The sequence below is a fragment of the Ixodes scapularis genome, unplaced genomic scaffold (genome assembly GCF_016920785.2).
Source record: "Ixodes scapularis isolate PalLabHiFi unplaced genomic scaffold, ASM1692078v2 PGA_scaffold1__304_contigs__length_218370807, whole genome shotgun sequence".
NCBI lineage: Eukaryota > Metazoa > Arthropoda > Arachnida > Ixodida > Ixodidae > Ixodes > Ixodes scapularis.
The window spans coordinates 94,666,777-94,678,714 of record NW_024609846.1 but is presented as its reverse complement, the minus strand read 5'-3'; positions in this window follow the sequence as shown (position 1 = coordinate 94,678,714).

Genomic DNA, 11,938 nt, shown 5'->3' with positions numbered 1-11,938 from the left:
CTTTTCTTGTATTATCATTTATTTTCTATACTGTTCCTCTCTGTGCCAGTGGCATATTCTCACGGCGCAGGCGATAGACGCCCTAGCAACGGCGCTCACACCGGTGTGGCTGCTCGTGGAGATGGACGCTGCCGCCGTCACACATAAAGCAACGCGCCGTTGCGATGCGAACTTGGACTTTGAATTCGGACGGCGCGTGTCACAGGGGGCGTGTTAAGCCACTTCCCCGCCTGCGTTCGCGCTGCTTCGCGGCGACAGTCTGCGGCTGCTCATTACAGGACTATTAACCCACTTGGCTCCCCGTACACGCCGCTTCGCGGTGTCCAGCCGGCAACCAAGCCCCGCTGCCCCCCATTGCACCTCCGGAAAGGGAGTCCCACACCATTTAGCCCAGCGAAGTTTCGTCGACAACATTCGGTTTTTTAGTGTTAACCGTAAAAAAGAAATGTAAATATCGCCAAATCCCTCAACAAAACAAAATATTCGAGAAAAAAAAAAGAAAAAAGGAAAGAAACCTACATATCGCCAAATGCGTCAACAAAGCAAAATGTTCGAGAAAAAAAAAAAAAAAAAAAAAAGCCTCCACGGTGCGTCGAACCCGTGTCCCCTTGCGTACGAGGCAGATATCTTACCACTAAACTAAGCCTCAAAGTGGCAATGCAGGCGAGTTGGTTCATCGTTACAAAATGGAATCAGCGCGCAAACTACGAAGACACAAGGAAGAGAAATTGACAGGACAAGCGCTGGACTTCAACTGAACGTTTATTGAAAAAGAAACTAACGAGGAAAACAAACAAACCACCAAATCATCACCCCATCAAAACGTGCTCAGAAAAGCTACCTCTCTCTTAAGTAAAAAAATTTTTTACTTAAGAGAGAGGTAGCTTTTCTGAGCACGTTTTGATGGGGTGATGATTTGGTGGTTTGTTTGTTTTCCTCGTTAGTTTCTTTTTCAATAAACGTTCAGTTGAAGTCCAGCGCTTGTCCTGTCAATTTCTCTTCCTTGTGTCTTCGTAGTTTGCGCGCTGATTCCATTTTGTAAACTAAGCCAGAGCTTTGCTTTTTTTTTTTTTTTTCTCCTTTTTATTGCAACACAAACAAAAGCTGTCACCCCGCAGGGGGCACCTGTGAAAGCAGGTGTTTGGAGAGTGGCGTCTCCACGGACCCCGAGCCATGCGGGTTCGCCCGCCCACGTCTGGCTGTGCGTGGCTTTCCCGAGTCCGGGGAAAAGGGCATCCTGGTGGTTGAGCCGAGCCCGGGGTAGGTTTGGACCCTTCGGGGCCCCCCGGGCGAGGCAATCCACCACTTCGGCCCCCGCTTCTCAATGACGGGAGTCCTGGTAAGGCCCGGCCAGGATGATTCAGTCTAGTCGCCACTTCTACTATCCCCTCTCTACTTTCACCCTTGTCTTCTCCTCCTTTTCACTCTTCTCATTTCTCTTCTTTCCTTTTCAACTTCTCTGGCGGCGAGGGCTAACCTTGGGTGGCGACAGACCCCTTGTCCAGAACCACACTTGGGTATAGTTCCTGGGCAGTGCTAATAGCATAACGTTTCCAGCAAAGCCCTTTTTGTTATGGTGCGTTATCTATTCCCTTGTTGGGCTCCGTGGTGGGCGGCACACCACAGGTTCCGAACAAACTTCGCCTCTTATGGCAACCCCCCAAACCAAAACCCCCAGTTCTGGACGTGCCGCTAAGAGGCATCGTCCCGAACGAACTGTCATAGTAAAAGATAAAGATGATGAAACATTTTCCAGATTCATGGTGATTCACTCCGAGGTCCCTGACAAACCTCTCTCTAAGATGTCACCGTTTCTTGTAGCGAAGGTTCTTGACAGCCAGATTGGTGCTGATTACAAGGCAAAGAAACTGCATTCTGGTGATCTTCTTGTAGAAGTTGCCAAAAAGTCCCAGAGCATTACGCTTCTGAAATTGACATCCCTAGGTGACATACAGGTAACAGTGAGCACACATAGAACCCTCAACACCATTCGAGGGGTGATTTCAGAAGATGATCTTCTTTCCAGTAGTGAAGATGAGATCTTGTAAGGCCTGCGGGCATCTAGAGTAGTGGCGGTCAAACGCATTATGACGAGGCGTGACGGTGCAGAGGTGAGAACTAAACACCTTATCCTGACGTTCGAACGTCACACGCTTCCTGCACTCGTCAAAGCTGGCTACTTGAATTGTCGTGTCAGACCGTACGTCCCGAACCCACAGCGATGCTTCCGTTGCCAGCGTTTTGGTCACGGGTCGCGCAGCTGTCGGCGGAGGGAGACATGTGCAAAGTGTGGGAGCCACGACCATGTGGCCGACGTCTGTGAAGATCCAGTTGCCTGCGCGAACTGCAAGGGTTCTCACCCTGCTTACTCTCGGTGCTGCCCGCTGTGGCGACAAGAAAAGGAGATCCTTACCTTACGAGCCAAAGAGAACCTATCGTACCCTGAAGCAAAACAAAGGTTTTCCTTCATTTCTAAAGGTACCTACTCCGACGCGGTGCGCAGGGGCCCTGCACTACGTACGGAGTCCAGGGCTACTCAGTTCTCTCTTGAGGACTTGGCAGGCCCCTCTCAGGCCCCGAAACAACCTGCGGGGAAGCAGGGTGCCCCAGGTAACGCTGGGAGCACACAGACTCCCCAGTCGATTCAGGCACGACCTCCGGCTGACCGGCAGCCTCGTGCCAGTAGCTCTTCTCAAGGTGGAGAGCGAGGTCGTCGTTCAAATCCCTCGGAGGCGGCCCGCCTTGTTTCGGAGCAACAGGGCCCACCTGCTGCTCCATCAATGTTAAAAGACGAAAGTGTGAATGTGGGAGGGTCTCGGCCTGGTACGTCGAAGACTTCTTCGGCGGGGTCTGGCCGTGGCCGGAAACTCGTGGTCCAGGTCTCCGACCACGTCGGAACTGGCAAACCCGCGTCCAAGGTTCAGGATGCAGAGGGAGCTGTTGACATTGCCGACTCTTCAGCTCCTTCCTCGGATCAGGAGGACATGGAATGGCAAACTGCTAAATCAAAACAAAAAGGAAAAAAACCGGTGGTTCCTCCTTAGTGTGTAGCACATGTAGGATTGCTTTAATTCATTTATGAAATCTTTTATCCTTTAAAATGGGCTCTGTAATTCTTCAGTGGAACTGCCGTGGCTTATTCACTAACCTTGCAGATGTTGAGTTCCCTTTAGAAGAGTATAAGGCATCTGCCTTATGCTTGCAGGAAACACACTTAAATACATCTCACACTAACTTTCTGAGACGCTATAGTGTGTTTCGTAAAGACCGCCCTAGCATGTCCATTTCTTGTGGCGGCGTTGCGGTGCTGCTTCCAAAACATATTCCATGTGCAGAGGTTCCGCTTCAGACGCCACTCGAAGCTATCGCTGTTCGTCTCTTGTTGCATAAAGCCATAACTGTATGTTCAGTGTATTTTCCACCTTCTCTTTCTCTGAAGCGACAAGATCTCGACTCTCTTTTAAGCCAGCTTCCAGAGCCCTTTCTTTTACTCGGTGATTTTAACGCACATAGTACCCTCTGGGGAAGTGATCATACAGATACACGTGGAAAGATAATCGAATCCATATTATTTTCACAGTCATTATGCATTTTTAATACTGGCCATCCTACATATTTTAGTCCTTCATCCTTGTCATCTACATGCATCGATCTTTCTATTGGCAGCGCAGATCTGCTGCCCGATTTTTCATGGACTGTTGATCAGAATTCCCATGGAAGTGACCACTTCCCCATTATTTTAAAATGTAACGACACTCCGCAGTCTTCACCTACGCGCCATCCACGCTGGAAGTTTGAAAAAGCAGACTGGAGCCTTTTTAAGCAGTCATCACTCCTGGCCTGTTCTCGCCTCGATCAGCTTTCGATTGATGAGCTCAGCCATCTTTTAACATCTCATATTCTCACTGCAGCGTCACTCTCAATCCCTCGGTCATCTGGACAGCTCCCTAGACGACCGAAGCCATGGTGGAATGAAGACTGTAAAGAGAGTCGCAAACAGCAAAACAAAGCTTGGAGTGTTCTAAGACGTTATCCAACTCGGGACAACCTGATATCTTTCCGAAAAATGAAAGCTCGTGCTAGGTACATTCGTCGGAAAGCGAAACGCGAGAGCTGGGAAAAATATGCGTCCTCTATCAATAGTAGTACTTCTTCCAAGGAAGTATGGGACAGGATTCATAAAGTAAATGGCTCATATCATGCTTTCACTATTCCACTTCTTTCCAGAAATGGAAAATGCCCAAGCAATCTTGAAGAGCAGGGCAACATCCTTGGCGAGCATTTTGAATTCATTTCCAGCTTGCAGCATTACTCGCCTGCTTTTCTGCAACATAAAAGGAAAGCTGAAAGTATGGTACTGAAAACATCTGGTGGTGAACGCGAAGCTTATAGTGCCCCCTTTACCTTACACGAACTGAACATAGTGCTCCAAAACTGTAAGTCATCGGCTCCTGGTCCAGATGGTATTCATTATTATATGCTTCAACATCTCCATCCTTCCACAGTTGATATTGTTTTATACCTTTTTAATCGTATTTGGATTGAGGGCTACTTTCCATTGGACTGGAGAATGGCAACAATCATACCCATACTCAAGCCCGGTAAGGATCCATCCTGTGCAGCTAGTTATAGGCCTATCGCTTTGACTAGCTGCTTTGGAAAGACTCTTGAACGAATAATTAACAAAAGATTGATGTATTTCCTTGAACTAAATAGACATCTAGATGTGAACCAATGCGGCTATCGTTCGTCTCGGTCCACTCTTGACCATTTAGTACGGCTGGAGACAGTCGTGCGTGAGGCCTTCGTTCATAGACAACATTGCCTATCTGTATTTTTTGACCTCGAAAAAGCCTACGATACAGCCTGGCGTTTTGGTACACTGAGGGACTTGTATGATATGGGTATCCGTGGTCGAATGCTTCGTACCATTGAGAGCTACCTCAGCAGGCGCACCTTTCGTGTTCAGATAGGAACAGCTTTATCTAAAGTGTTTGTCCAGGAAAATGGCGTCCCTCAGGGAGGCGTTCTTAGTGTCACTTTGTTTATTGTCAAAATGAACTCCCTTGCATTGGCTATCCCCCCATCGGTGCAATATTCACTCTATGTAGACGACCTTCAGATCTCAGTGTCGTCTTGCAATCTGTCACTGTGTGAGCGACGAATTCAGCTAACTATCAATAAGCTATCAACCTGGGCCAATCAAAATGGGTTTAAGTTTTCCTCAGATAAAACAGTTTGTGTGTGCTTTTCTCGGAAACGCGGACTACTTCCAGAACCTGTTCTTGCACTAAACAACTCCACAATTTCTGTGAAGCATGAGTACAAGTTTCTGGGTCTTACATTTGACAGCAAACTAACATTTGGTGCCCATATTAAGAATTTAAGATTAAAAGCTTACAAATCACTTAATATTCTTAAAGTCCTGTCCCACCGATCCTGGGGTTCTGACCGGACGTGCCTTTTGAGGATATATCGCTCGATAGTGCGATCACGACTGGACTATGGCAGTATTGTTTACGGTTCAGCTAGGCCTTCCATTCTAAAAATGCTGGACCCTATTCATCATCTTGGATTGCGATTGGCGACGGGTGCCTTTCGCACGTCTCCTGTGCCAAGTCTGTATGCAGAGGCCAACGAGCTGTCTCTTGAGAAGAGAAGATTTTCTCTGGGCTTTTTGTATTCCCTGAGAGTCAGGTCCATCTCTGATCACCCTGCGCGAATGGCTGTGGAAGACATGCGCTCTGAAAGGGTGTTTCAAAACAAAGCCACAATTGTGCCTCCCTTCTTTTTGAGATTGAAAAGTGCCAGTGTGAACATGGGACTCGATTGGAAGCCCCCGGTAGTGCAGTCTACTGTTGCGGGAGCACCTTGGGAGCACCCTGTCATTAAGTGTGACCTTTCACTCACGCGATACAGGAAAGCTGATACTCCTAATGGTGTGTTTCTTCAGGAATTCTTAGCACTGCAATGTCAGTATTCCGAATATGTAAGCTTCTACACAGATGGTACAAAGACGGAATCTGCTGCTGGGTGTTCCATGATTGGCCCAACAGTTCAGCTTGTTAGGCGAATCAACTCCTCTGCTTCTATTTTTACAGCGGAGCTCTATGGTCTGCTTCTTACCATAGGCTTCATACTTGATAAAAAGCTCTCTCGCTCCATCGTATACACCGACTCCCTCAGTGCATTGCATGCACTGTCTTCACTAACACCCCTCAAGCACTTCCTGCTCCTTGAACTGCGAAATAAGGTTGTTGCTGCCTCAAGACAAGGATACGAGATTGTATTTTGCTGGATTCCCAGCCACGTGGGCATTCCGGGCAATGAGGCAGCAGATCGCGCAGCAAGTACTTGTGTAAAACGAACAGTTGACCTCGACAGCATTCCTTATACAGACTACAAAGGCCTTCTCAGGCGTCACGTTAAGTGCAAATGGCAGGCTGAATGGGACAAAGAAATCGGCAACAAGTTGCACATGATCAAACCTATTTTGCGCGAATGGCAGAGTGCACGCCACCAGGAACGCTTTTTTGAGGTTGTCCTTTGCCGGCTCAGGATTGGTCACACTCATCTGACTCATGGCTACCTCCTTCATGGGGAAGATGCCCCCACTTGTGAGCAGTGTGACAATGCCTTAAGCATTCTTCATATTCTAGTTGAATGTCCTGCTTATCATGAAGAACGGCTTTTGTATTTTTCGCAGCTGTATCAAGAACAAGTTCCACTACACCCAGCTCTGCTCTTAAGTGATGATTCTCTTGTGACACATACTAATGTTTTCAAATTTTTAGATAGTATCGGCCTTCTACACCGATTGTAGCTTTCTTAACCTACAGATCATGCCCATCACCCTTTTACCTTTTGGTACCCCATTACCATCTTTTATCTAATCACTGGCTACTAAAGCCTCTTTTTTCTCTCCAAACCTTTTCCAGCAATAGTCTCGTTTTTGGCGCTCTATGGCCTTAGTAGCTTTTGCGCCATAAACACCAAATCAATCAATCAATCAATCAAAACATGTCAATTCAATTTAAAAATGCGCTGCAGGACTTCGGCAGGGCACGTTAAAAGGCTCTCATTTCCAACAGCGCTTTACAAAGTCCTAGCCATTCGGGCTTAGGCTCGCGCGTGGAAAAAACACTCTCGACCTGCTTCACAAGAGAGAAGAAATAGAAGCGAACTTCTTTGGCAGTGGGGTCAGCATGCCGTACTGCCATGCGTGAGCGCCAAATACTACAAAGACCCAAAAGAAAAAACATATCAAATGGCACACAGTCATCGTTCATCACTTTCAAAAAACGAATGCCAGAAGGGGTGATGCACAGCTCTTTCTTTAGCGTGCGCTGGAGCACGTCCTAGAAAAATACGGCATCCATGCAAAAAATGAATGCATGCTCAACAGTCTCAGGTTGCTTGCATAAAAAACAACCGTCCACGGCACATCAAAACCCTTTTCCCTTAGCCACACCTTGACCGGCAACGTATTGGTGTGTAACTTAAAAAAGAACGTTTTCACCGATGGTGGTACACACATACGCTTAACTCGGCACAGCACATCTTGGCCACCATGACAAAAAACAGTTCGATACATAGGCGTCGGGAACAAACTGACTATCAAATCGCGCACGAGCGTTTTCTTGCTCACTAAAGACAAATAATCAAAAAAAGAAAAAAAAAACGAGCAGACAAAAACAATACAGTATCAACGACCTCCTTCTGAAAGCCCACGAGTCTTGTTGGCTCGCCGCCATTAGAGGAAACAAGAAACGATGGCAAATGAGGCGCCAGTTTTGTTTGGATGAACGTGCGGTTGAAGGGGTGCTCTTGCTCTCTCTCAAAAAAAAAAAGAAACGTGACATGAGTTGTTTGACGAATAAATGGGACAGCCCAAGCCCTCCGTGACGTACCCTGTGAAAGGGGTTGTCTCGCCTCATGCGTTCCCAATTAGATTTCCAGATGAACACAGCAAAAACACGGTGAAACTTCTGAACATTAACACGGGCACAATGTATGGGTTGCAATACATACCAGATCTTTGAAATCAAAAAAATATTGCAAACTGTCGCCCTCGCAAAGATGGACAGATCACGATGCTTCCAACGAGAAGCGCGGCTGTCCAGGTCGGTGGCGACCCCCGACCAAAAGGATTTTCTCTCGCGGTACGAATTTAAAGGCACACCGAGGTATGTGCAGGACACGCGGTCCCAGCTAACGCCTTCGTACCCTGAAGGCGTTGTGGCCCATGCGCCGTGCCAAAGTTAAGCCAGAGCCGTATATTGGGAGAGTTTGGGCAGTGGGTGTGGCGACAAAGGCGCCGGAGAGGAGAAAAGTAAATGAAAGGGAGGAGAGCGCCGAAGGAGCGAGAGAGAAAGAAGGGAGCCGAGAGGAGACGACCGCCATTTTTTAGCAACGCTGTCGGAGACTGGTCGGAGAAGAGCACTGCTGAGGCTAGGCGTCGTCTGCTACGGGCCGACTTCATTTTCGCCTGAATAAAAGTTTGTGGCCCTACGCCGAAAAATCTTCATTTATTAGCTTTTTAACCCACCGAGGAATAACAGAATGTCATTTTCTTGCCAGAGCCAGCGATATAAAAGGCAATAATCGAGATTTAGATGCCGATCTCACGCATTCCGTCGGGAGAATGATCGAAGATGGCGGCCCTCCCCACTCAGCTGGGAGCAGCCGGGAGTTCACGCGCATGCGCTCATGCCTCTCGATCTGCGCCGCGTGCTGATTGGCTTACTCGGGAGGAGAGGTTTAAGATGTTTCGGCGGCGCGCCGCTAAGCCACCGCTTCGGAAACTCGATGTAACCGCTGCTTATGTTGACGGCGGCAGCGTCTCTCTCCACGAGTTAACCAATCCGGCGTGAGCGCCGTTGCTAGGTGCCCTCGCCTGCGCCATATTTGTCCGGGTGGCAGCAATGGAAGGTGGTACGCCAACATCGACGATCGGCGAGCTTAAGCATGGCATCGCCTGCGGACTTTACACACTTGTTGAGAAGACAAACTCTAAAAGCTCTGTATGGGAAAAAATTTCTCACAGTCGTGGACTCCAGAACGTCGGTGCCCAAAGGACATGTTCAGTGTCGTTCGTGCAAATCCTTCTTTGTCTACGATTCTGCAAAGACCGGGTCGTCATATCTCAGTCGTCACAAGTGCAAGGTTTCATCGAACAACGCAAGTATTACTTCTTTTTTATCACCTCAATGCTCTAAACCTCCCGTGCCTGCGGACGATAAGGAGAAAGTGACAGCCGCTCGCGCGCGTCTTTGTGCGAAAGACATGCGACCCTTCGATGTCGTCAGCGGCAGCGGCTTCAAGGCCGTTGCAGAAGAGCTGATTCAGATCGGTGCTAAATACGGAAAGGTCAACGCTGAGGATATTCTACCGCATCCCACAACTGTGTCGCGAAAAGTCACCGAAGTTGCGGCGGTTTTAAAAGAAAAGCATCATGCCCGAGATCCAACTTGCGCTCAATGAAGGCCGGTGCGCCATTACGACTGACTTGTGGACGGACGATTTCAAGAAGATCTCGTACACAACAGCTAACGCGCATTATATCGACGCCAACTGGAGCATGCATTGCCGTGTTGTGTTCACGTGCGACTTTCCCAATGAGCGGAAGACCGGGGACAACATTCGGAAGGAACTAGTGCGGAGGTTCATGAAGCTGTGAGTGTGTGATGCCGCTTTGAAAAAAGCAACGTTCGTGACCGATCAAGGCCAAATATTGTGTGCGCACTGCAGGATTATGAGAGAATGGATTGCAGTGCACACGTGCTGAACACTGTTCTGCGGAACACGTTTGCAGAGGACTTTGTTTCCAATGAGGTTCCGTGGGTTAGCGAAACGGTCCAGGCGACGAAGGCCGTTGTAACTTTTCTAAAGCAAAGCGGTTTAGCCAGCCAGCTAAAGCAAACTGTCAGTCAGGAAGTCCCCACCAGGTGGAATTCAAAGGTATCCATGCTAAAGTCCGTCTGCTCTCAGTTCGAGGAGATAGAGGAGATAGAAGCTCTACTGGAGTCAAGGAACAATCTATTGATGGAAAGCGTGAACAAGACAACACTCAACGAGTTAATCGTGTTCCTGCAACCCTTCAAAGATGCTACCGACGCGCTCGAAGAGAAAATACGTCCAACACTTCCTCTGGTTGTCCTTTACGCTTCTCCGTTGAAGAAACATATTAAACCTTGTGCGGCGGTGTCTGCTGTAGAGGCAGTGGAAATCGAGAAGATCAAGTCCCGTGCTTGTCATTTCCTGGACACGAAGCTGAAAATTTCCCTCCTCCACAAGACCGCCACATTTCTCTGGCCTCAGTTCCGCCAACTCCGCATGTTGCCCGAGGACGAGCGCCTTGAAGTTTACGCGCACGTCAGAAAGCTACTTGCCCGTGTCACCGAGCAATGACCCAAGATGAAGGTGAGACAAACGATGACGTTCCAGATCCCGCATCAAAAAGAAGGTGCCAGGGTTTGTTTGAAGACTGGTGTGACGCGGAGGAGGACAAGGTAGCCACCGACGGATTGGAGGAGTATCTACACGGCAAGAAAGACTACTCGTGCTCATGAGTGTATTGAACTTTGTGACTTCTGGAGAGCGCACGAGAAAGAATTCCCGAAACTGTACATTCTATCCAAACGCATCCTGTGCATCCCTGCTACAAGTGCTAGCAGCGAACGGAACTTTAGCGCGGCGGGCTACATTATGCAAGCAAGACGGACCTGCCTGAAGAAAGAGTCCATAGAAAATTTATTGTTTCTCCACAAAAATATGTAGAAAGAAAATTTCTCTTAAACGAATTGAATAGAACAAAAAAAAAAGTGCAATACCTCTTCAATAAATTCATAAATAAAAAATTCCCCACTTTTGTCTCAAGGATTGTCGGTGTGCCATGAGTTCAAAGACTGTCGCAAATGATGCGCATATTTCACCCATACTCTCGACAATACATATTCTAAGTTGACATATTTATGGCATAAAAAACTCGGTCCCAGTTTTCCGGCTCGGGCCGGGCTCGGGCTCATATTTGAAAATGTTATCGGGCTCGGGCCGGGCGCGGGCCGTGTCTCTACCGGGCCGGGTCGGGCCGGGCCTAGAAATAAAATATTCTGTCGGGCTCGGGCCGGGCCCGGGCCGGGCCCGGGCCGTGTCTCTACCGGGCCGGGTCGGGCCGGGCCTAGAAATTCCGGCCCGTGCAGTGCTCTAAGCAGGATGACATGCCCGAGTACTTGATACTTTGCTGTAACGGGCGGCAACCTACAGTTGCCGAAGGCACGATTCTCCTAGCAAAGGCCGGAAGCTCATGAGTCTTTGAGGTGTTGTCAAATATAGGAAGGTTATGCTGGAGGCAGGACAACCGAAATATATCCTTGCCCTTATCCTCGCAGTGCTACGGTTGAACACCACAACGAGTTTGGGCAATAGCTCAAACACAGCGAAATTTCTCCAAACTGTACGGCAGTCAGTGGCACCCCAGTCAAGAGCCTCCTTACCCTCTGGAAACAGCCTTCTCCAAGAAGTGAGGACGGCACGGAGACGTCAGCTGCCAGAAAAACCAGACGTCCTCGAGAACTTTGTCCTCGACTGGACGTTTGCAAAGATATGTGACGGAGAACAGTTCCTGTGGTTGAACAGAACAGGCGCCGATGAATGACAGGACCTTGATTTTCACCACGCAAGAAAATTTAGAGCTTCTGTCAAAGATACATTTCATTAAGACAGACTGCTTTTGATACACTAAACAGTGTAGAAGTTTTATTCCATCAAACCAAGAAATGAAGAAAACCTACAGGTACTATTAAAACATTGTTCATGTATATGCGACATATTGATTATTTTAATATAAGATTTTGTTGAATAGTTTGTCAAGGTGAATAAAAACATTAAGCTGAATATAAACCAAAGCAAACATGTCAATATTCATTTTAATAAAAGG